This window comes from Myotis myotis, unplaced genomic scaffold (assembly GCF_014108235.1).
Source record: "Myotis myotis isolate mMyoMyo1 unplaced genomic scaffold, mMyoMyo1.p scaffold_m19_p_16, whole genome shotgun sequence".
Taxonomy (NCBI): domain Eukaryota; kingdom Metazoa; phylum Chordata; class Mammalia; order Chiroptera; family Vespertilionidae; genus Myotis; species Myotis myotis.
In genome coordinates this window covers 27,186,193-27,211,091 of record NW_023416320.1, presented here as the reverse complement: position 1 = coordinate 27,211,091, position 24,899 = coordinate 27,186,193, and the positions used below count along the sequence as shown (strand labels likewise).

Below are 24,899 nucleotides of genomic sequence, written 5' to 3'. Positions count from 1 at the left end.
AAGCAAATGAATTCAGCATGTAGGACAATCCCCAGGGCAAGGCATCTTGTTTCTTTTCACAAGTTAGTGCATGAAAAAGAAGGTGCAAAGTGGGAGAAGCAGTGATATAAAGAGACTACAAAGAAAGAATGTGATATGGCTCATGTGATGGAGTAAATTGTGTCCCACCCAATTCATATGTTCAAGTGCTAACCCCCAAACTTTGGGATGTGACCATAGTTGGATAGGATCTTTCAACAGGTGATTAAGTTGAAATAAGGCCATAAGGGTGGGGCCATAATCCGATCTGATTGGAAATTTGGATTCACAAAGACACCAGGGATATATACATGCACAGAAGGAAGGCCATGTGAGGACAAAGTGAGAAGACAGCTATTAGTAAGCTAAAGAGAGAGGCCTCAAAAGAAAGCAAACCTACTGACACCTTGATCTTTAACTTCTAGCTTCCAGACTGTGAGAGAATAAAATTTTTGTTGTTTAAGCCACTCAGTCTGTGGTATTTTGTTATAGCAAACCGAGGAAACTGATATAGTTAAGTATTAGATGACGCTGGAATATTGTAAATTTGGTTGGACATCACAAAGGTATTGCAGTTATTATAGGGATATTATATTATAGGGATATTATATACTTTAATTTTTAAATTGACTTTTAAAGAGAGAGGAAGGAGAGGGAGAGAGAAACATTGATGTGAGAGCCAAATATTGATGGGCTGCCTCCTGCATGCTCCCTACTGGGGAGTGAGCCCACAACCCAGCCATGTGCCCTGACAGGGAATTTCAACCTGCAACCTTTCAGTGCACCGGACAGTGCCCAACCAACTGAGCCACACCAGCGAGGGCTATGGATATTATATTTTTTAAGTGTGCTTATCATAAGGTTATGTTTCTTAAATGTAACATTCATTTTTACATTAACTGTCTCTAATGAGTGACATCTGTGATGATGCTTCCTATCATTACTCTAAATTATTAGCTGGAACTACAGAAACTCTTATGGGCAAGGCATCCTTATTTGATCACAAATTGGAGTAGAAACTCACCCAGTGCTGCAGAAGCCCCCTTCCACTCTGGTCCAATCTACTGGGGTTCTACTAACCCATTCTGTTAGTGTTGGGAACAAGATATTTGCGGGTTGAAGAACTTCTTTTCCACCAATTGCAACAGATGGGTCATGACATATGTTTATGCAAATTAAGGATAATAAAAGTGTACAATGTGTTCATAAGTAACTAACTAGCCTTCTCTACTCCTTAGAGATCTGTCTGGGCAAATTTCCCCTCCACATATCTCTCTCTCTCTCTCTTTTTTTTTTTTTTTTTACAAATTCTACTTCCTTTTCTCCATAGAAAATTCTCCATGATCCCTTAACAGATAATACTCAAACTTTGCCTTATGTCCATCATTAGTTAGAATTTTTCATCCCATGATAATGATCCTGTTATAAATGATATGAAATAGCAAGCTCCCATCCTATTCAAAGCTTTTAGGCTGTAATGTGAATCCCTGAAAGCCTCTAGCATCTGAGCTCTCTTACATAAAAAACCTCTGTGCATATGTTTTCCTTCTGGCCCTTCTTCATTAGCATTTTGGGGGTTTGTAGACTGTCATTACGTTCACCTGTTAGTATGAAAAACTGGATGTTGAAATGGTAGAAAACAAAAGGAACCTTAAATTAGATTGTTGGTATGGCAAACAGATTCCTCAAAAAAACTGTAAATAGAGTACCATATGACCCAGCAATTCCTCTCCTGGGTGTATTGCTCCTATAAGAACCCAAAAAACTCAAAAAAACATGTTTTTACAAAGATATATGTACCCCCATGTTCATTGCAGAATCATACACAGTGGCCAAGACATGGAGAGGATCAAGGTGCCCTTTGATACAGGACTGGATAAAGAAGCTGTGGTACATATACACAATGGAATACTACTCAGCCTTAAGAAAAGATGAAATACTGCCATTTGAGACAACCTTGAGAATATTATGCTAAGTTAAACAAAATCAGGCAGAACAAGCTAAGAACCATATGATTTCACTCATATGTGGGAGATAAGACTGAAATTTGTGGACATAAACAGCAGGGTGGTGGTTGCCAGAGGGAAGCAGGTAGGGAGGTGGGGGATGAAGGGAGCCTAAAACTGGTGACGGAAGATTTGACTTTGGGTGGTGGGCGCACAGTGCAATACATAGAGCTTGTAACATAGAAATCCACACCTGAAACCTATGTGATCCTATTAACCAATGTCATCCTAGTAGATTTAATTAAAACATTAAAGTAAAAAGAAAAAAAACACACCCTCTGTGACTAGAATAGTAGTAAGCCCATATTGTACACAGCATGGCAGCATGCAGCATGTTGGGGTGGGGGTTGGGTAGGGTAAGAGTAAAATTTTTAAAGTTACTAGTAAAAACATTTTTTTTTAAATAAAAGAAGTAGCCCTGGCTGGTTTAGGCTCAGTGGATAGAGCGTCAGCCTGTGGACTGAAGGGCCTCGGGTTCAATTCCAATCAAGGGCACATGCCCAAGTTGCAGGCTGGATCCCCAGTAGGGGGCGTGCAGTGGGCAGTCGATCAATGATTCCCTCTCATCATTGATGTTTCTATCTTTCTCTTCCCTCTCTCCTTTCCTCTCTGAAATCAATAAAAATATATTTTTAAAAAATAATAAAGGAAGTAATATTTGAAAAAAAGAAAAAAAATTAGATACTTGGATTTTATCTTCCATAGTAGATTGTCTTTAATTAGATTATTGGTTTGTCTTTTTTTCTTGGGAGTACACTATTTCTCTAAGAAATCACACGGTTATTGGTTGAACTTTATACTTACTTTCATATAGATTGCTCCCTATAAGAACCTAGTAAAACTCCACACTTACATTTAGGTTCTAGTTTAAAGGTAGGAAAAGATTTTCTGTAAAAGACTAGAGAGTAAGTAGCCATTGCAGGCCATATGGTCTCTATTGCAACTACTCAACTCTGCCTCTATTAGTGCAAAAGCAGTCACAAGACATCATGAGAATGAGTGAGTGTGGCTGGGTTCCACTGAAACTTAATGGACACTGAAATTTTAGTTTTGTAAAATGATCCTGCATCATGAAATATTATTCCTTTTAAAACTTCCCACCCAACAATTTAAAAATATAAAACTTGAGCTTCTGTGTTGGTGAACATATCCAGGTGCTGGGAGGATGGAGCCCCCAGAGATGGCATGGGAGCTCCCTGCCCCTCCCCCAGACCTTGCCCCATGTATGGCTTCCTTTGGCTGTTCCTGAGTTACTAATGCACCCCACTTCCCCTACACACACACACACACACACACACACACACACACACACACACACACTCCAGGCAAGAATGATGAATCCTGCCATCAGTCTGCCTGCCTTTGGATTCAAACTGCAGCTCTTCCCTGCATCCCCAGCCTGCTTGCCCACCTCATCAAGATTTTGGACTTGCCAAGTTTCCACAATTGTGTGAGCCAATTCCTCAAAATAAATCCCTGTCTCTATAAATAAAATAAATAAATAAAAATGTTTAAAAATGTGAAAACTATTCTTAGTGCTCAGGCCATATAAAAACAGGCCGTGGTCTGGATTTGGCTCATGTGCCTTAGTTTGCTGATGTCTGTAATAAATACATAGAACATTTTAGTAGATTATTTACAGTTTTAGTAAAGGAAGTGCACCTTCTAGGGTGGCAGTAATATCCCATTGATTATAATAAAGAATTTCCCACCACACCTCATGAATATTTAGTATACCACCGTGTAGCAAGCTACATCTCAGAAATACATAATCTAACAAATTCACATTTCTTCCTCTAGCCCAGGCCAAGCCCTTCGTTTCAAAACACACCAGTCCAATTGCCTACTTGCTGCCACAACTGGAGCTCTCGTGGACATCTCAGACCTTAGGGTCTAAAATAGACTCTCGATCTAGTCTCCTCTCCTTCCCCTTTTGTTTCTTCTCCAGTCATCTCCAAGTCTATACTCAGTGCCCACATCCTCGGAGTCACTCTGATTCCTCTCTCTGCATCTTACTCATTAGCAAGCTTGCCAGATCTCCAGAGTGGACATGGTCGTGCCTGCCCACTTCTCTCCAATTCCACTGCCCTCCAGCTCAGTTTGACACCTTGCCTGGGCTTCTACAATAAGCCCCCAATCCATCCCCTTCTGCTCTACCCCCCACCGATTTTCTGCTATAGTGGCAGCCTTGAGCAGTTGCAATAGAGACCATATGTCCCACAAACTAAAATAGTTAGTGATTTAAAATAGAACCCAGATTCTGTTAGTCCACTGTGGCCTTCAGTGGCAATCCATGACACCAGAATAACATTTCCTTTATTTTTCCCCCTTAACATTTACTTTTTACCAGAGCCTTCTTTCTCCAGCTTTTCAAGTAATGCTCAGTCTCCCCTTTGTCGACATGGGCAGACGTAGTAGTACTCACACCTTACTCAGATTTAACTTGTGAAATTATTCTGTGGAGATTTCAAGATTCCATTTTATCTATATTACAGGTTGTGTGATGTGCCCAATGTCTCAAAGTATGCCCCCCAACAGACTTGAATCTGCCCAGGCTGGGATCCATCCACCACCCTTGCTCTTAACACCGCAGCTGTGCACAGGCCATGACTAGACAGATTTGGGTTATTTTTGGATGCCCATCAGGGGGAATGTCTCTGCAGTCCTTTTCCCAGCAGGGCTGCTGCTAATTAAAATGGACTAATAAAAACTCCAGTGCATCACCTTGCTTCCGCACTGCCTTAGTATTCCCAAGACAGGCCTCTGGGGGCTAAGCTGATGGGATGTTTTTGTCTGCTTGTTCCTAGGGTGTGTGTGAGAGAATTTTTGTTCCTCAAGGTTTTCGTTTTCTACAGTTTGTGCCAAAATATCTACTACATTTTAAGACCCCATCCCCCTCGGCATGAAGTACTAAAAAGCTAGATTAAATAGCTAGATATGTTGAACAAACAGACCTAAAATTAAAAATTTTTTTTAAAGAATTGACATGTTTAATGGTTTTACATTTTGGACTATCTATAGGGAATTATAGCTATTTGATAATTGCTCTCTCTCTTCCTCTCTCTCTCTCTCTCTCTCATTAATCCTCACCAAGGATATTTTTTTCCCATTGATTTTTAAAGAGAGTGGAAGGGGAAGGGAAAGACAGACAGAGAAACATCGATGTAAGAAGCACATGGATACGCGGCCCCGACTGGGCTGGTGGATTGAGCCTGCAACCATGGTACACCCCCTTGACTGGAATCAATCCCTTGACCTTTTGGTCCGCAGGCCGATGCTCTAACCACTGAGCAAAACCGGCTAGACTTCTCTCCCTTTTTTTTTGTGAGACAACATAAGACAGTTAGATACAGAGATCTGGGATTAAAACTTCCATTCTCAGGGATACATAAAATGGCTCATAGAGGACCAGTTTCAATTAAAATATAATCTTTATGTAGTCTCCTGATCCTCAAAATAAACTTGATATATTTTGACAAATATATACTCTATCTAAATTACTATTACAATTTTAACACCTTCATCATTACGAACATATCACAAGAGGTAAGGGAAAGAAATACAGTGGTTTGTTTAGTTTTTGACAGTTGTTTTACATGCCCAAGCTGAGTTTTTCACTTGATTCGATTTTGCATAGTTTTACCTGTTTTGTACCCTTTCAATCACCCTCCTTTTATCTAAATTTATTTGACATCGTCTGGTGAGATGTTCAGGTGTTTTTATTAATAAGTATTTCATTTTACCAACAGAGCAGCACAGCCCAACAGGTCATTTAAAGGGCTAGAAGTGACTTAATTTCTTTAGCAAAAAGTTAGCTCTCGCGAGAATTTGATCAATTCCGTTGTTGCATAACTAGATCTCATAATTCTTTTTTTTTAATTTTTTTAAAAATCTTTATTGTTCAGATTATTACATTTGTTCCTCTTTCCCCCCTCATAACTCCCCTCCTCCCAGTTCCCGCCCCACCCTCCGCCCTCACTCCCCACCCACTGTCCTCATCCATAGGTGAACAATTTTTGTCCAGTCTCTTCCCGAATCTCCCACACCCCTTTCCCCCCCAAGAATAGTCAGTCCATTCCCTTTCTATGTCCCTGATTCTATTATAATCACCAGTTCATTCTGTTCATCAGATTATTTATTCACTTGATTCTTAGATTCACTGTTGATAGATGCATATTTGTTGTTCATAATTTGTATCTTTACCTTTTTCTTCCTCTTCCTCTTCTTAAAGGATACCTTTCAGCATTTCATATAATCCTGGTTTGGTGGTGATGAACTCCTTTAGCTTTTCCTTATCTGTGAAGCTCTTTATCTGACCTTCAATTCTGAATGATAGCTTTGCTGGATAAAGTAATCTTGGTTGTAGGTTCTTGGAATTCATCACTTTGAATATTTCTTGCCACTCCCTTCTGGCCTGCAAAGTTTCTGTTGAGAAATCAGCTGACAGTCGTATGGGTATTCCCTTGTACGTAACTGAGTTTCTTTCTCTTGCTGTTTTTAAGATTCTCTCTTTATCTTTTGCTCTCGGCATTTTAATTATGATGTGTCTTGGTGTGGTCCTCTTTGGATTCCTTTTGTTTGGGGTTCTCTGCGCTTCTTGGACCTGTAAGTCTATTTCTTTCACCAGGTGGGGGAAGTTTTCTGTCATTATTTCTTCAAATAGGTTTTCAATATCTTGCTCTCTCTCATCTTCTGGCACCCCTATAATTCGGATGTTGGTACGTTTGAAGCTGTCCCAGAGGCTCCTTACACTATCTTCGTATTTTCGGATTCTTTTTTCATTTTGCTTTTCCGGTTGGGTGTTTTTTGCTTCCTCGCATTTCAAATCATTGACTTGATTCTTGCGCTCCTCTGGCTGTTGGGAGTCTGTATAATATTCGTTATATCAGTCCGTGTATGCTTAATTTCTAGTTGGTTCCCCAATATAACATTGAGGGTCTCATTAGTTTTCTTGTAGATCTCATTAAGTTTATCGGCGGCTTCTAAACAGTTCTTGAGAGACCTTAAAAGTGTGGTTCTGAACTCTATATCTTTCATTGACAATTTTGTCCTGTTTCTTTGTCTCCGCATTTTGTTATGCTTTCTTGGTGCACCCCCTAGTGGTCTTTGTGCGCAGTCTTGTAGTTAAGCCTTGATTGTTGTAGCTAATACTAGGGGGGATTTGACCTCCAGGCCAAGTGACTGTGAGAATGAGCTGTGTCTGCAGTGAGAGAACTTCTGTCCTCTAGGGAGGTGCTAATCTGGCATTTGCCTGAGGCTATCCGGCAAATGGCTCTGCGCAGGGTTTGGGCGGGGCAGGTGGGTCGCATGGGATCAACAGGGTGGGCCGGAGAGAGCAGTTATGGCTGCTCTCAGTCCTGTCCCCAGGGGCTCTGCCTCTCTGAGTCCCAGCAACCGCTGCAAACCTCGGAGAGAAAGCTGCACTCGCTCCGACCGAAGCCAGACAGTCCTGCTTCTCCCGTTTGAGTCTGGGTCCCTAAAGACTTGCCCGGATCTGGAGCTCAGAGTCTGCAACTCCCTCCCGATTGAAAACGCCAACTGTGCCCTCCGCCGCCAGCCCCCTCTGCATGCACTCCGCACCTCAGTATTTGACTTCAGCACTGCGCCTCCTCTGAGTGTCGGTATGCGTTTCTCTTTCCTCCTAGTTGTAGGACTTCCACTCAGCCAGTGTTCCTGTGGTTCTGGGTGATGTCCGTTCAGTCTTTTAGTTTCACTTTTGAAGTGGTTGTTCGAGGCAGCAAACTCCGGTGTTAACCTATGCCGCCATCTTGGTTCTCTCTCATAATTCTTGTGCTTTGACTTAAATCTGCCCACAGACTGTAAGGAGTGTGGTCTTCCCAGAATATGGAGATTAGACCAGTGGAGCTGACCCATGGCACTAAAGAAGTGAAGACGGAGGCCTGTCTGCAGCCTCAGGGACACACACATGTAGTGCTGTCCTACGTGCCTAGGTCTGGAGAGGCCTATGCACTCCAAAGCGCCAAATTGCCTCCAAGACGATTTTCATCTTATACTTAGAGGCAAATCTAATTGTTTCAATAGGTTAACGTGGTCTTTTTTAAAGAAACAAATGCAGAAGTCAAAACAAAAGAGCAGCTCAGTAATAGAAAATTTAATGTGAAAATTAATTGTATTCACATCATTCATGGAGATGATGTTACAATGACAGCCCCAACACAGACTCTCCTCTGCAAAGATCAGCCAGCTGTTCTTCGCAGAGAGGACTGTTAATATTACTTAATATTGTTTTCTTGTTGCCAACCTGTTACAATAAACCCTACTAGATATAATACCAAGTAGTTTGATGTGGATTTTACTGAGAGCAGACTACTTTAAATGTAATTCTTTCTGCCACTAAATTTTATTTATTTATTTATTTATTTATTTAGAAGACAAAAATTTTTGCAATATATGAGTTCATACACTTATTTAGTAATATTGTCATAGATATTAAGTCACAGGAATAGGCCTTTGATATTATAAAACTTTTTCCAGGACTTGTTTGAATGGAAAAAATTTTAGGATTTATACTAGATATGAATATATCAAAATATAAGTGCTTAAAATCAAGTTTAAAATCAAGTTATCCATGTTCAGAGGCCTCTGATAACTATGGATCAATATCAGAAAAATAATGGTAATAGGTACCACTTACTGAATACTCTCTTGAACTCTCTGCTATATATTTCTTACTTTATAGTAAGTGTAATTACCCCTGTTGTATATATTAAGAATTAGAGCATCACAAAACTAGTAAGTCAAAATTCAAACCAAGTTCTCCTTCATTCCAATACTCATGCTTCTTACATCACACAACTGCATTTGAAACATAAAGAATTGCAAGGATTAGAACATACTTTGTTTCCTACTAACATTTTGAAACTCATGAAACATACATTACATTTTATAATTGTAAGGGAAAAATATTTAATGTTCATTTTCTGAATTGCATTAGAAACAAATGATACGATAGATAAGTATGTGATCCAAAAATAGAAGAAAAATATTTAAATCAAGAAAAATGGTGATAGGTCAGGGCACATCCCTGTTACCATACAACAACTAAAAAGGTAAGATAAAGAATTAAAATCATATTTCTAAAGACATCAGAGAGTTGTGGAAGCAAAAGGATTAAGTTGACTGAAATTTCTGAGAGGGAGGGCTCTTCAAAAGTGAGCAGTCAGCCTGGTCGGCAACTATCGTTCTAATGTTCTAATCCTTGCAACTCTTTATGTTTCAAATTGCAGTTGTGTGGTTTAGTGGTTGAGTGTCAACCTATGAACCAGAAGGTCACAGTTTGATTCCAGGTTAGGGCATATGCCTGGGTTGCTGGCTTGATCCCCAGTGGGGGGCATGCAGGAGGCAGCCGATCAATTATTCTCTCATCATTGATGTTTCTATCTCTCTCTCCCTCTCCCTTCCTCTAAGAAAAAAAAAAAAGTGAGCAGTCAACCTATCACTGTGTATTTTCATCCCTGAGGGCAATTGCTGACTCTGGGCATGAGCTGAAGACATAGAGTCTCTATTGTCTCATGTGGGAGAACAAATCCCCCATGAGTAACAGGTCTTTCTCAAATGCATGGATGGCCTCCTTAAGACACTAACCAGATATGGAAGTCACCTGGGGAAGGTGGGGGAAGAAAGCAAAGCTCAAAACTTTTAAAGGTGGGACTGAGTCTCTCATTCTTTCAAGACTGAAGAGACAGAAACCAATGAGGCTCTAAATCCCAGGAGAAAATACATGAGAAATGGCAAATAACCAGAGATTACCTAAATCTTACTAAAACTGCAACCAGCTCCATAGAAGCCATTTCAATACCTGTTAAGAGTGAAGTGATCAGCCCCTCATCCTCACAGAGGAAATCCCTCCAAGGAAGATTCCTTGCTGATAGAAGACATTATCTAAACCTACAAAATCTCTGTATATTTAATGTCTATATACAATAAAAATTACTAGCTGCATGAAGAGATAGAAAAATGTGATAAGTATTCAAATTGAAGAGGAGGAGCAAAACAATGAACAAAACAGAACATAAAATAAGAGACATGAAAAAAAATGTCTAATCTACACAAATAAGAGACAAATGTGTAAATTGACCGTACCTTCGCGATGCCCACAGCCAATCAGGAGGGAATATGCAAATTAGCGGGACAAAGATGGCTGGAGCTTGGGTCACCCCCGGCAATGGAGGAAGCCAAGCTTCCTGCCCTCCTGAGCTGGCCGCCGAAGGAGGGGCCTGTGGGCAGAGGCCACGGAGCAGGCCTGAGCAAGTGGGAGCCTTGGGTCGCCCAGGGCCGGCCACTGAGGGAGGGGTCTGAAAATGGCTTTCAGCCCCTCACCCAAGCTGGCCACATCCCCATGGGGAGAGGGTCCCCACTGGGGGGGGGGGGGCGTAGCCAGACTGCAAACAGTCCTCAGCCCCACACCCAGGCTGGCCATGCACCCCCAGAGGGGACTCCCACCCCAATGGGGGCATGGCCAGCCTGTAAACCACCCCACCCCCTAAGGGAACCCCCACCTGATCCAGGACACCCTTCAGGGCAAACCAGCCACCCCCACCTGTGCACCAGGCCTCTATCTATACTAATAAAAGGGTAATATGCTAATTAGACTGGGAGACCTTCCAGGAGATCTTCTGGATGTTCTTCTGGACAAAGCCATGGTGGTGGGGCTGAGGTAGAGGCAGTTAGGGGCCAAGAGGGGAGGGCAGTTGTGGGTGATCAGGCCAGGATGGGACGGCAGTTGTGGGTGATCAGGCCGGTGGGGTGCTGTTGGGGGTGGTCAGGACACTGGGTGGGGGGGAAGTTGGGGGCAAGCAGGCCAGCAGGCAGAGTGGTTAGGGGCAATCAGGCAGGCAGGCAGGTGAGCGGTTAGGAGCCAGCAGTCCCAGATTGAGAGAGGGATGTCCGACTGCTGGTTTCGGACATCCCCCGAGGGGTCCCAGATTGGAGAGGGTGCAGGCCGGGCTGAGGGACACCCCCCGCCCCCCGTGCACAAATTTTGTGCACTGGGCCACTAGTGTATATATATAATTTGAGTTCCAGAAGCAGGAGAGAAAGAGAAAAGACAGCCCAACTGGCATGGCTCAGTGGTTGAGCATTGACCTAGGAACTAGAAGGTCATGGTTTGATTCCCAGGTCGGGCATATGCCTAGGTTGCTGCTCAATCCTTAGTAGGGGGTGTACAGGAGGCAGCTGATCAATGAATCTCTCTCATCATTGATATTTCATCTCTCTCCTCCTCTCCCTTTCTCTGTGAAATCAATATAAATATTGTAAAAAGAGAGAAAACAAGTAAGAAGCAATATCTGAAGAGATATTGAGTGAAAAATTTCCATAACTGATGAAAGATATCAATCCACAGACATAAGAAACTCAGTGAATAGAAAGAAGGTCAAATGTAAAACCACACCTAGCCACATTATATTCAAATTGTGGCAAGCCAAAAACCAAGAGATAAAATTTAAATCAAATTGTGGCAAGCCAAAAACAAAGGGAAAAAATTTTAAATCAGCCAGATGAAAGACGTGTTACTTTCAGAGAAGCATGACATTCTATAGAAACTATAGAAGTCAGAAGATAATGGAATGAGAGCATACAGTCAAGGCACAGATTGGGATTTGCAACACACATACACACACACACACACACACACACACATGCTTACAGATTTTGGACAACAACTTATATCCCAAATGTATAAAGAACTCTTATAAATCAATAAGAAGACAGACAACACAATGGGAAAATGGGCCAAAGAAATGTAGGGGCAGTTTATAATAGGAGATATACAAATGGCCAAAAAAAGGTGCTCAGCATCATTAGTAAGCATTAGAAATAAAAATTAGCCCTAACTGGTTTAGCTCAGTTGATAGAGTGTCGGACTATGGACTGAAGGGTCCCAGGTTCAATTCCAGTCAAGGGCATGTACCTTGGTTGCGGGCACATCCTCAGAAGGAGGTGTGCAGGAGGCAGCTGATCGATGTTTCTCTCTCATTGATGTTTCTAACTATCTCTCTCCCTTCCTCTCTGTAAAAAATCAATAAAATATATTTTTAAAAAAAGAAAAAAAAATTAAAGCCACAATGATGTACCTTTACACAGACAAGAGAATGACCAAAACTAAATGAATTGACAATTCTAAATGCTGATGAGGATATGAAGATTATATATATATATATATTTAATCTTGGTCCCAAGGAGTATAAAAACAGTCTGAGAAACTGACTATATCTAATAAAGATAAACATATACTGAATTTGTTACTCAGTAATTTCACACCTGGGAATCCAATGGAAATAAGGGCGTATGTTTATCAAAAGACATGAATAAGACTGTTTATATTAGCATTATTCATAGTAGCCCACACTGGAAACAACTCAAATGTTCTTCGGTGGTGCAATGGATAAATGAGCAGTGTGTATTCACACAAGGGAACACTGGACAGCGTTGAAAAATCACAATACATGCAACAACAGTGAGTAATCTCAAAAGCATAATGCTGAGCTCAAGAACCCAATGCAAAAAATATGTACTGTATAATTCCATATCAGGTTCAAAAACTGGCCCAACTGAAATATGGTTTGAGAACTTAAAAGAAGAGTTACCTGTGGGAGGAAGCAAGAGGGGGATCTTATGGATATGGGCTAAACATATCCTGTATCTGGTTCTAGAGCAGTGGTGAGTGATCCTGTGGCCCCTCCCCACCAACCCTTGGGAAACATATGGCAAAGTCTGGAGACATTTTTGGTTGTCACATCTAGGGAGGGGTGCTACTGGCATCTAGTGGGTAGAAGATAGGGATTCTGCTAAACGTCCTACAGTGCACAGGACAGTCCCCACAACAAGGAGATAGTCAATCCAAACATGTCAATAAATCTGAGGTTCAGAAATCCTGATCTAAAGGATGGTTACATAGGGTTTACTTATGTAAAGTTTATTAATCTGTACACTTTACTCTAAGTTAAAACTCCAATAAGCAAAGTCAAAAGCAATTCAGAATAAAAAAACACCTACAGCTCCTCACTGAAAGTTAGCAAACTTGTGTAGAAACTTCATTTCAGTTTTATGATACTCTAATTTATTAAACAGGCCCAATGATCTGAATTTTCCAGGAATTACATTGTCAGGAAGAACAAAACTCTTTATGTTTAGCCCCCATTAAATGCAAAGAGGTAACTATGCCTTTATCTATAGCAGAAGATATATAAATTACTATCTAGTTATCACTAGAAATGGATAGTTGTAGAAACACAAAAAGACATATTTAAAGTCCACACATCGGGGATTCTCTTGGGGCCATCAGAGGGTAAATAGAGAAAAATGTACCTTTAAACAGTAGTTTAATCTTGGTTCCAAGGATAATAACTTCTTACCATTAATTAGCAACAAATTAAGAAATATATTCCCTTAAATCGCATTATCGCCCCACCCTGAGAAATGAAAGTCTTACAAAGGGTGGGGTGAGGCATAGGTTGCACCATTCTTTCCATTGTCTTGCATAAATGGAGCAACCATGTAAGACTATGCTGATTTAGCCATCCAGCCCTAGGAGGGTTAGAAGTGCTGGGTGTTGTAGCCTTAGAACAGCAGTACAAACTACAAGCTCTTGAGCAAATACTGTTCATTTAGTGTCAGAGGTGACAGAGGCACAAATGGAGACAAACCAGAGAACGAGGTATTCTCCTCTAGGTCACTAGCTGTACTAGGTGTATGCTGTTCAACTCAGGACCTTGTGAAGTCGAACTGCTGGGTAACTTTGCATGAGATGTTGTTGTCAAACATTAAAATACTGAAGTACTTAAAAAGGATTTTACAATTCAGAGTAAAATTAAATATTAAGTAGACAATGAGCATTCCAAAACCAGAAAGTTTAACTGGCTTTAATAAGCATTGAGATAACTCAAGTAAAATATCACAGCTGGGCAACAGAGCATATTACTCATATTTCACAAATGATTTCCCAATGCAAACAGCTAGAATCAAATCAACTGGATTAGAATCAAGGTAAGTTGTCCTATGCATGCATAATCATGTAATATTATCTTTAGCACTCAGTCACATCCAACTTTATTGTAAATGGCTGCTGCAAAAGCCTACTCAATCATACTATGAACTGACTCACCCCATGCAGTGTTGTCCAAACTCTTGAGCTGCTCAAGGTAACATTCCGGAACCATCTCAGATAGTGCCGGGTAGTCAGTGACTCACACTTATTGTACTAAATGCTAAGCTCTGACTCAGAGTCAACCCTATTAGTTGCTGACTGACACTGTATGTATTTGAAAAGAAGCTCACATTGTGAGTTGCCTGGTAGTGCACTGAAAACCAATCCACAATATTCCCAACTGGACAGTGATTCACATTATAATCATTTTGGGGCCTGACTTAACACACATAATTTTAAAACTCAATTCTGATGAACTGGCTTGGGAGCATGCTAGAAAATCACTCCCCGTTTAATGCCCTGCATTTCTGTCTAGGAACATGTGGTGGGTATACAGAGATACAAAGTCAAGGATAAGACATCCAGTTTATGCACTAAAGAAAAATCAAGGTTTCCTGCTTCAAGGATGCAGGCACAGTTCCTAGAAATGCCTTTTCTGGAAGACACCATTCCTATAAATAACTTTGCAAAACCACATACTCACTTGAAAGGCTCTGCCATGGAATTCCTGAACTGCCCATGTGAGGGCTTGGACCTTTAAGCCACTGCATCTGTCTGTGTTAGGTGAATGTCACTGCCACATGCAGGAATGAAAGAACACTAGGATTACAGAAACTGCTATTCAAGTGCCTGGAATGAAACCAGTAACCAGGTTGTTGCTCTAAAATAAGAAAGTTTTTTTCACGTCACTCTTGCTTGTCCACAAAATCTGGAATAATAAAATATTCTTCTTTATAATTTTTGAAGGCCTTTCCTAAAAAGCTCTTTTACAGGAAAGACCTTCTAAGCCGGTAGGAAGGAGATTTTAAAATTTTAAGAAAAGCTCAAAAATGATTTTTCAAATGTAAAACTGTTACAAGGGATTAAGAGAATATGCAACCAAATGTATAGTCCAGTGAGACCTTAAATTCTAATGCTGGCTCTGCCTCTAGCCTGATCTATGACCTTAGCTTACCTTAAGCAAGTCATGTGGTCACATCTTCTGCTGTGAGGGACCATGAGGAAGCTGTGGAGTAACAGCAGCCACATCACTGCCTGGTCTCACTTACGTTGGAGATAACACATTTGTATATTTTCCCATATATAATACCTCTGATTTCCTATCTGCTAAAAGTTCATCAGTTTGTAGGAAATCATCAGTGTGGTGCCGAAGAGCCCTGGGGAGTGACTCAGAAGACCTAATTCTAATGCTGTTTCAGCCTCCACTTAGCTGGAAATCTCTGGCCTGGGCCCTTGACCTTTCTGAATGTTTTCTCATGTGTAAAGTGGAGGAGGTGAAATTAGTAACCTGACTTTTATCATTCGGTATTCTTTTATTTAAACATAGAGTTTTATTGATTTCAGAGAGGAAGGGAGAGGGAAAGAGAGATGGAAACATTAATGATGAGAGCGAATCATTGATTGGCTGCCTCACATTGAGGATCCAGCCTGCAACCCAGGAATGTGCCCTGACCTGGGACGGAACCATGACCTCCTGGTTAATAGGTCTATGCTCAACCTCTGAGCCATACAGGCCAGGCAGTATTCTTGATATCAAGGGCATTTGGGCTAAAATGTTTGAAATGATCTTAGAGATGTCAGCATTTCTAGCTCTGAAGTTACAATATTTTCATGTAGATGTTGGGTTTTTATATAGACCATGTCCTAATGTGTATTTTTTATGCATATCTGTTTTTACAAAGTGAAATATATTCAAGGTTAGAGATAATTTTCTTAAAATGATGTTTAAAATCTTGCATGTAAATATTTCATAACTATTTAAAAGAAAAGGGCCTGGAAGATGTAGAAATGCATTGTTTTTAAATTTAGATACTGGCATAGAAAATATTTACTGTTTTTTCTAGTAATTTTCATGATGGACATCCACTTCATTGTATGCATTTTCCCCTTATCTGTTTTACATTTTGAAGTTTACTTGGTTAATTTAGCATCAACATAATAACAGTAATAAAAGCTTGTGTTTGATATATACCAGAATTCTACTATATTAATTTACTGAATTCTGGCAGCTACCCTATGAGGTAGGTACTTTTATTATCCCCAGTTTGCTGATGACAAAACCAAGGCCCCTGGAAGTTAAGTAACTTGCCTAAGGTCACACAGCTAGGCTGGAATTTGAAACCAATCACACAGCCCAGGACTCCTACCCATTAGGCAGTATTGCCTCTCATATGAGTTGCTGATATGTGACACCAAAGATGCCACTTAATGAACAGAAGATAAACAGGATGAAGCCACGTATAAAATTAGGCTATGAGCAAAAAGTAAGACTTTACAGAGTCATTTTATTCCACGCGTCCTTACCAAGTCCTGGGAGGGATTCAGGCTGTTTTGTGAACGCGGACGGTTATTTAGTTAATTCCACAATCTGGAACCCCTAGAAGTGAAATGAAGGCCCCATATACGACTGTGCCCCCAGGAGGAGGGCTGACCACAGGACGGCGACTGGAAAACGGCGCAGGAGCTCCCTGCTTGCCACACTCGCCCGGCAGTGCCAAGTCCCAGTGGCCAAGTGACTGCTTCTGCTACTCAGTGGGCGAGAGGAGTCCCTCCCACCCGACGCACCAGCCGCGGTGGGGGTGGACACAGAGCAATTGGCCTCCGCCCGAAGCTGAGAAGCAAGGGATGTGAGGAGACGCTCTCCTTCTCCCGGATAGAAACTGTATTCGCGGTCACTCCTCCACCCAGTGGGTCGCAGGTGGCGCGGCTGCGGCAGCAGCACCCCGGGGATCCCAGGCAACGCCTCCTCTCCTAGCTGCGGGCATTCCTCTCCTCCGCGCCCCGCCCGCCGCTGGGGTAGCTCCCGGGCCCTGGCTACTCGCCTGGGTTCTCCTCCTGACCCTCGCGCCGCCTCCCCCGAGGCCCTTCCCCCGCCCACTCCCCCAAACACGGGGGGACCGCGGGCACCCAGACCTCCCGCGGCAAACGCCCACCCCGCCGGCCGCACCGCCTCTTCCCAGGCCCCTCCCCCTGCAATAGTGGCGGGGAAGTCACGCCGCACACCGACCCCCAGAAGCCCACCTTCCTCCCTGACCTTTCCTTGGGTCCCTCTCTCCTCCACCACCCCTTCCAGTCTCCAAGCCTGGACGCCCAGATTCGTTCCAGCTTCCTAAGAGCAACTCCAAGCGTGCGGGAGAGAGTCAGTTACCCGAGTTTGTTCAAGAAATACACCCGCGACACCCGCTCCTAAAACGCCGAGGCGCGGGTTCAAGAGCGTCAATGCGGACACCGGGTCACACCCACCGGGGTCCGTGTGCGGGGGCCCTTTCCTGGCCCTGCTCCTCGGGTCCCGCGCCTGCGTTGCTCTTCCCCTAAAGGGAGGTTCTGCGATTCAGGGAGTGTCTCCTCTTCCCTTCCACCTGCGCTCAACCAGCCCGACTCCGGCTCCCGGCCCCTTCCCAGTCCTCGCTGTCCGGGGAGAACGCCCACGTTTCCACCCGCCTGGAGTTTCCCAAAGACACTGCGGGTGCCCATATGCATTTAGGCCTCAAGGGCTAGGCGCCGCGCCCCGCACCCACTCACTGACCCCCGGGCCATCAGAGGCTGAAAACTGCCTACGCCCAGGCAGACCCGATGGAACTTGATTCTGGTGGCTAGACTTCCCCCCATCGAGACACCGGCACACCCTAAAGCCACACACCTCCCCAAGACGCGCTGACTATTGAGCCCGGCTGTACCCGCGGAGTAGGCGACCGACCCGCGCCCGCTCGCGCCACGTGGCGGGGCTGAGCGCTCCAGGTGTTGGTCCGCGCGCCCGGCTTGGCCAGGGCCACTTCCCGGCCCGAGGTCTTAGGGCGAGCCCGAGAGGTAGACGGGAGGTTTAGGAGGCTGGGTACTCACGATTCCACCTTCCGCCTGGAGAGCCCGAGGGGAAGCTCCGGCAGGCTCGCCTCGGTCGGCCGGGCGTATTCTTACTACTACTATTACTCTTATTTAAATAATACCAAACGATGTCCTTTCCACGTTCGCGACTGCTCTCTCCGGCTTTCCTCTTCCTCTGGCTCTGGGTCTTTCCTCTCGCCCGCTTCTCCCTCCCTCTCCCTCTCTCGGCTCTGCCTCCTTCCCCAGCGGGTAATCCCAGGTCTCACCACCTCCCTCTGGCGGCCGCTCGCTCCGCTGCGGTGGGCTGGCGGGGGGTCGCCCCAGGCCCCACGCGGGACCCAATCCACGCCCGGACCGTAGCCTCCGTCCTTTAGCCAGGTATTGGGAAGTGATGAGAGTGTGGGTGCGAAGCAAGGCGAGCGCCGAGGGTATTAGCAGAGCCCCCCTCTGTGATCCCTACGCTTCGTCGCGCAGAGGCCCGGCGAGACCCCAGCGTGCGGGAATGCGTGCTCCAACCTTGTGAATGAAGAGGGCAGAGAGGTGCGTGTGTCGGGGATGCGCCGCACAAGGAGGGATTGCTCAGTCCCTGGAAAATCTTGCCGTGGATTGCCCCGCCTCTGGAGGGCAGCCTCCTACCTTCTCCCTTTCCCAGGGTTCTCCTTGGAGCTCTCCACCTCGGTGCAACCTCCGTCTCTAGCTGTCCCACCCGCTCTGGGAAGGGGGCTCCTCGCCCACTCTTGGCTAGCGGGAGCCAGAGGCCCCACCTATGGGGGGGGGGGGGGACGACGGCAGGAAGGGCTATCTCCCGGCTCCGGATCCTGCCAAGACCCTCCGCAGCCTCCCTCCGTTCCCAGGGGACTCGAGAATCCGGGATAAAAGAGGGGTGAGGGCCCGAGAGCGGAGGAGGAACCTTGTGGCCAGCTCTGCGGGCACGGATCGCCGAGCGTCCCTATAGTCCCCAGGTTGCCCTCGGGAGCGAGATGCAGTTGGGCTGCCGGGGCCGTGCGCCCGAGCTCCAAGGGCTAAACTGAAGCTGGAAGCTGACCTGACACAAAAATAACTTCACGTCATTTCCTCCCCGGCCTCTCCAACCCGCAGCAGCCGGAGGGCAGGGGAGTGGGCTTGCAAGAAGGGGGCGGAGGCCCCTTTGAGGGCGGCTGGGAGGAGGGGGAGGAGAGCGGCTCGCCGAGAACCAGAGTTTGAGAAGCAGCCTCAGGAAGGATCAGGGCTTCCTCCCGCTTCCAAGGACCCTGGAAGTAAATGGCCCAGGAAAAAAGTAGCTCCGAGGGTTTCCTGAAGGGAGGGGTGTCAGGCGAGTCACCGGCGACTTTTCCTGGAACGTGCTCAGCCTGTCTCTGCTTGCTGGCCTGGCCGGAGCCCCTGTTGGACCCGCGTGGAATGGCTCAGTGGGGGTTAGGAAGGAGCTGGGGAGGAGGCCAGGGTTGGGCACGGTGGAGTCAGCGGTACTCACGGGCATGGATGAGCGCTGCCCAGCGCTGGCATCCTCTTCCCGGGGCGAGCGTCCCCCTGAGGGTCGGCCAGGCAGTGTCAGAGCCGCCCCGAGCAGGAGCGAGAGGCGGCCCCGCCGCTCTGCGCGCCCGCGTGCGAGTCCAGCGGCTGGCAGGGAGGGAAGCAGGAGAGAGAAGTCCGGGCGCCGCTGGAGAGCCTCAGGAGGGGGTCTCCCGAGCAGATGAGAGAAGAGCCGCACGAGGTTGGAGAGCGTGCTAGAAAGGAGGCTGAGTAGCTTCGGGGCAGCGGATGAATCTGGGACCTGTGCAGGGCCGGAGAAGGGAAGGGCGAGAGGTGGGGGAAGGAAACAAACCCAGCGCACCGTTACTGATGGGCCCAGCCAAATACAGACTGGAGAAAACGTGCACTGGGTGCCATTTATTACAGCATTAGAGGCCCAATGCACGAAATTCGTGCAAGGGGCTTGGCCCTCGCAACCCCAGCTTCGTCTGGAAGGACGTCTGGTAGGTCGCTCGGCTGTTCGGTCTAATTAGTATATTAGCTCTTTATTATATAGGATTACTTTGGGGATGCTAGAGAAGGTTGGCGAGAGCAAAAGGAAAGGTCTTTCCCCTTACTTTCCTTTCCCCACTTTCTTCCCTCTTTCTTCACTTCCCTCTCTCCCTCCTCCCCTCTTTCTAACTCTGCACTATTCAAAGTGTGGTCCTGGGAGGAGCAGCTTCGCTAACAAGGACTTGTTAAAAATGCAGACTCGTTAAAAATGCAGAATCGTGGACTCTACCAGATCTACTGCATCATTAACATTCTCAGAAGGTTCGGTAGATGTGAAACGCTGTGTATAGAAGGGTCTGTGTGCACATCTCTTGATTCTTTAGAATTTGGGTGAAAATCTCCTAGTTCACGTTTGCAACTCTTGCTCTTCTATCTCTCATCCCCTCTCTTTCTCTGTCCTTTACCATGTAGAACTCTACCCTCCAGAGGTACAGAGATGGAACTGGTTACCAATATCCATTGGGAGAGGTGTCTGGGATTCCAGACCCATCTCGTGCTGGAGGGAGAAAGGGCCTGGCTGAACTGACTTTGGTTGTGCTGCGTGGGGTCGGTGGGATGGCAGACCAGACCTGTGTTGGGTCCCTTAGGTGTACACGCTGCAGGTACTCTTCACACACTTGTGTGTCCATCTTATTCTCTGGAACACAGGCCTTTCCACCTTCCACTTGTTGCTCAGGAGACCTAAGCGGCCAGGGTGAAGATAAGATCTTTACTTTTTCTCCCCCCTTGGAAAGTAGAGGGAAGCGTTAATTTAGAAGTTAGAAGTCCAGGGTCCTGGACTCAGACTTGCAACCAACTTGACCAAGGCTCACCTTGGGAAAGTCTCTTTACTCTTTGAGACTATCTGGTTCATTTATAAAGCAAAGGGATTGAACTCGGCGGTTTTTTAAGGTCGCCTGCCTTATCTAGGCTCTCATTTTTGAAAAGCTCTCAGGACTTCTTGGTCCACTAACATTTAGTGAAGTTTCAAACCGGAATCTAGCTCAGCCAATCCAAACAGCCTCCTCAAGCAAAACAAAAAGGCAGTTTAATCTGATTGTGAAAAGCTGGAGTGGCCCTTGCCAAGAAAAATGGAGGTGGAGGAGGGAAGCAGGGAATAAAAGTGACAGGAAGGCTAGGCTCGCGCGAAGGTAGAGGCGCGCGTGACGTGGCGTGGCGCGGTCTGCAGGGCACAGCGACCGCTCTCCAGGGTCCTGAAGACGTCTTGGCGCGGTTCCACCGCTCCGCAGTCGCCAAGTCCCCCATGTTTTCTTTCCTTGGTGGAAGTTTTGTGGGAAGCGATTGTCAAGAGGGAGGGAGGAAACCTAGCAACCCATTCTCATTCATGAGGCCCTTTCTGGGAAGCTGCCTAGCGCGTTGGCTGATTTGTCTTTAGTTCGTTTGTATGCGCCCTGGGAGAGATTGGAGCTCGGCTTGCATTTCCGAGTAAGTCCATACTGTTTGATTTCCCCTCATTACTTTTTCCTGGAGAATGAGATCGTTCTTCTAGTATTTTCATTCTTCTCGTCCCCTCCCCCACTTTCTGGCTTGGCACCTTTATTTTAGCGGTTGTTGCTGGGAGCTCTGGAGGCGGGACAAGAGCGATTCCGAAAAACGTCTCAGAGCCTCCCTTGGTGCCCAGCGTTCATCTCAGGAGGACAAGGGATTCGCCCCTTTGGCTGGGGTTTGGGGTGGGGGTCAGCTGACCCCAAACGAGCTCGGCTGCTTTGGGGCCGCTGGACCTGGGCGGGTCGCGGCTAACCTGGTGCGCACCTGCGGGATTTGGGGTGGCTGATGTGAGGGTGGCAGGCCAGCGGCAGTAGCTGTGAGTGCCTCGCTCGAGCGCTGTGCCACGCGGCCTCACTAACCTCAGTGAGGTGGGCAACGGGCGACTCTAAGCCAAGGAAGTCTAGAGAGGATCAGCTCATTCCCCGGCGACTCAGAGCTTGACTGAGCCTCCCCATGACCTTCCTGACCGGCCATCACACAAGGGCTTGGACAAGAAGAAAACGCTGAAAGTGAGCGGCAGGTACACTTCTTCGACACACGCCCGCCTCCACAAAACCTTCCTGGGCCTTTGGCGGGTCCCTGAATTTGCGTCTCCATCTCTGTTTCCAAATGGTTTTGTGAAAATGTGTGAAGCTGTATTCTGACTTCTCTCTTCTCCTCTTGCCCCAGCCCTTCTTTCTAAGACATTTGCAAACACTCCTCCCTCCCCCCTTGTTCCATGCTTCATTAGGCATTTTGTTTCAGTCCCGCGCTTCAAGACAGAGACACTAGTGAGGGAGATGGAGGAAATGTCCAGGCAGAATGACAATCCCAGACTCAGTCCCAGAAACCCAAAGCCCGGGCTCCTTTGCTCTTCAGGAGACATTCTCCTTTCACCCTTCCCTAGATTGATCTTTCCCCTCCAGATCAGCAGCCTCTCCCCTATTCTGGCTCTAATTAGTGGGGGTGTGACAATCCATTTACTTCTTTTGGCCCTTCTAGCAAGGGCCGAGCTACCCGGTATTAACGCAGCCACAAAGTCCTACCTGAGCAAATTTATCTGAGGAAAGACCTTCATCTGCCCTAGATGCTGATCTTTCCTTTCTTTTAGGCCTCTCGATTCTAGATGACAGTCTGAGGATTTCAAAGATATTAGCTACAAAAATAAAAAAAGGAAAAAAAAAGGAATTATCTTGGAATCTGTGTCCCTGAAAGCACTGGTCCTTAGGGATCAAATGACTTAGGGAATACTTTATTCTGATGGAATGTTCGCTTCCCTGATTAATCATGTTGGCTATTGAACCATGCAGAGCAGAAAAATCACAATGCCCCAAGTCAATACAAACAAAGTCTCATCCCTTGAAAGGCACATTGAAAGTTTTCATTTACTCCTAAATAGTACCATTTCTTAAAGGAAGCATCCTTAATGGAGTACAGTGGGCCTCTAATCTAGCATGACTGGTGTCCTTAAAAAAAGGGGGAAATTTAAACACAGACATGTACATGTGAAGGTGGAGGCAGAGGTCACAGTGGTGCATCTACAGGGAAAGGGATGTCAAAGATTGCCAGCAACACCAAAAGCCAGGAAGAGGCATGGGATAGACTCTCCCTCAAAAGGTATTTGGTGACAAGACTGAAACATGGAAACCCCAACTGAGTGTTCAACCTCCTGACTTGCCTTATAGATTTCAGACTTGCCAACCTCCAGTATATTCTATTTGTTCTGGTTCTCTGGAGAACCTTGACTAATACACTCTATTATAGGTTTTATCATCTTTCACCTGGACTATTAGGATAGCCTCATAACTGGTACTTCTTCTCCTTTGCCTCATTCTCCCTTGTAGTACAGTCTCAATACTGAAGCCAGACGTAGCCTTCAAAACGTAGGTCAGATGATGGCACTCTACAACTTCAAACTTTCTATTGGCTTCTTATTTCAGAGTAAAATCCAAAGTTCTTACACTAGCCCTCAAGGCACTATGTGAATGGTCCCACCCTACCTCTAAGATCTCCTTTTCTATACAGCTATCACTACAATATTGGTTTTCCACTTATTGCCATCTGACATACAATATATTCACTTGTTTACTTGTATAATTTTGTTCATTGCTATATCAATAATGCCTAGAACAGTGCTTGATCCTAAACAAAATGCTCAATAAATATTTTTTTGGACAAATGAATTAATGAACTCAAATATCATCAGCCATAAAAAGGAATGGAATTCTGATGCATACTACCACATGAACGAACCTTGAAAACATTATACTAAGTGAAAAAAGCTAGACACAAAAGAACAAATATTGGCCCTGGCCAAGATCTCCAGTTCGATTCCCAATCAGGGCATATGCCTAGGGCTCGATCCCTGGTGCTGATCCATGTTTCTCCCTCTTTCTCTCTCTCTCTCTTTCTCTCTCTCTTTCTCAAAATCACTGGGAAAAATATCCTCATGTAAGGATTAACAACAACAAAACTATTTTTTTTAAATCAGAAAAAAATAAATATTGTAATTCTATTTATATAAGGTACCAAAATTAGGCAAATTCATACAGGTAGAAGGCTGGGAGGAGAGGACAATGGGGAGTTATTATTTAATAGATGCAGAATGTTTGAATTAATGAAAAGGTTGTGGAAATAGATGGTGGTGATGATTATATAATCTTATGACTGTATTTAATGCTACTGAATTATGCACTTAAAAATAGTTACAACGGTAAATTTATGTTATTTAATATGATACTAAAAACCCTTCAAGGTGTGAGCTTTGCAAAGTTATTACAGTGTTATTGACTATATCCTTATGCTGTACTTTACATCCCCATAGCTTATTTTTTATAACCGAAAGTTTGCACCTCTTATTTCCCTTCACATATTCTCTTTTTTAAATATATATAATTGATTTCAGATAGGAAGAGAAAGGGAGAGAGAGACAGAAACATCAATGATGAGAGATAATCATCGATCAACTGCCTCCTGCATGCGCCCTATTGGGGATCAAGCCTGCAACCCAGGCATGTGCCCTTGACTGGAATTGAACCTGGGACCCTTCAGTCCACAGGCCAATGCTCTATCCACTGAGCCAAACCAGCTAGGGCCTCCCTTTTACATTTTCCACTCATTCCTCCACCCCTTCTTTTCTGGCAACCATCAATTTGTCTTCTGTATTTATTAGTATCTTTCTGTGTTGTTTTGTTTATTCATTTGTATTATTTATTAGATTTCATATATGAGTGAAATATACAGTGTTTGTGTTTCTCTGTCTCTCTAGGTCCATCTATATTGTTGCAAATGACAATATTTCATTATTTTTTTATTGCTGAGTAATATTCCATTATATAGATGGGATATATAATGGAATATAGATATAGAATTTATATATATTACATCTTCTTTATCCA

General features: G+C 44.7%; 1 protein-coding gene across 2 annotated transcripts in view; it reads right to left on the bottom strand.

Moving 5' to 3' along the window:
- RGS20 (regulator of G protein signaling 20) overlaps positions 1 to 19,025 on the bottom strand; it is a 33,015-nt gene extending 13,990 nt beyond the window's left edge. The window contains exon 1 of one of the 2 annotated variants that reach the window (XM_036338222.1): positions 18,923 to 19,025. The gene's annotated coding sequence lies outside the window, so the exon portion shown is untranslated. Of the gene's footprint in view, positions 1 to 18,030; positions 18,537 to 18,922 lie in introns of those variants that run through there. The other variant, XM_036338221.1, reaches the window with a different exon arrangement.
- Positions 19,026 to 24,899: the final 5,874 nt, after the last annotated feature.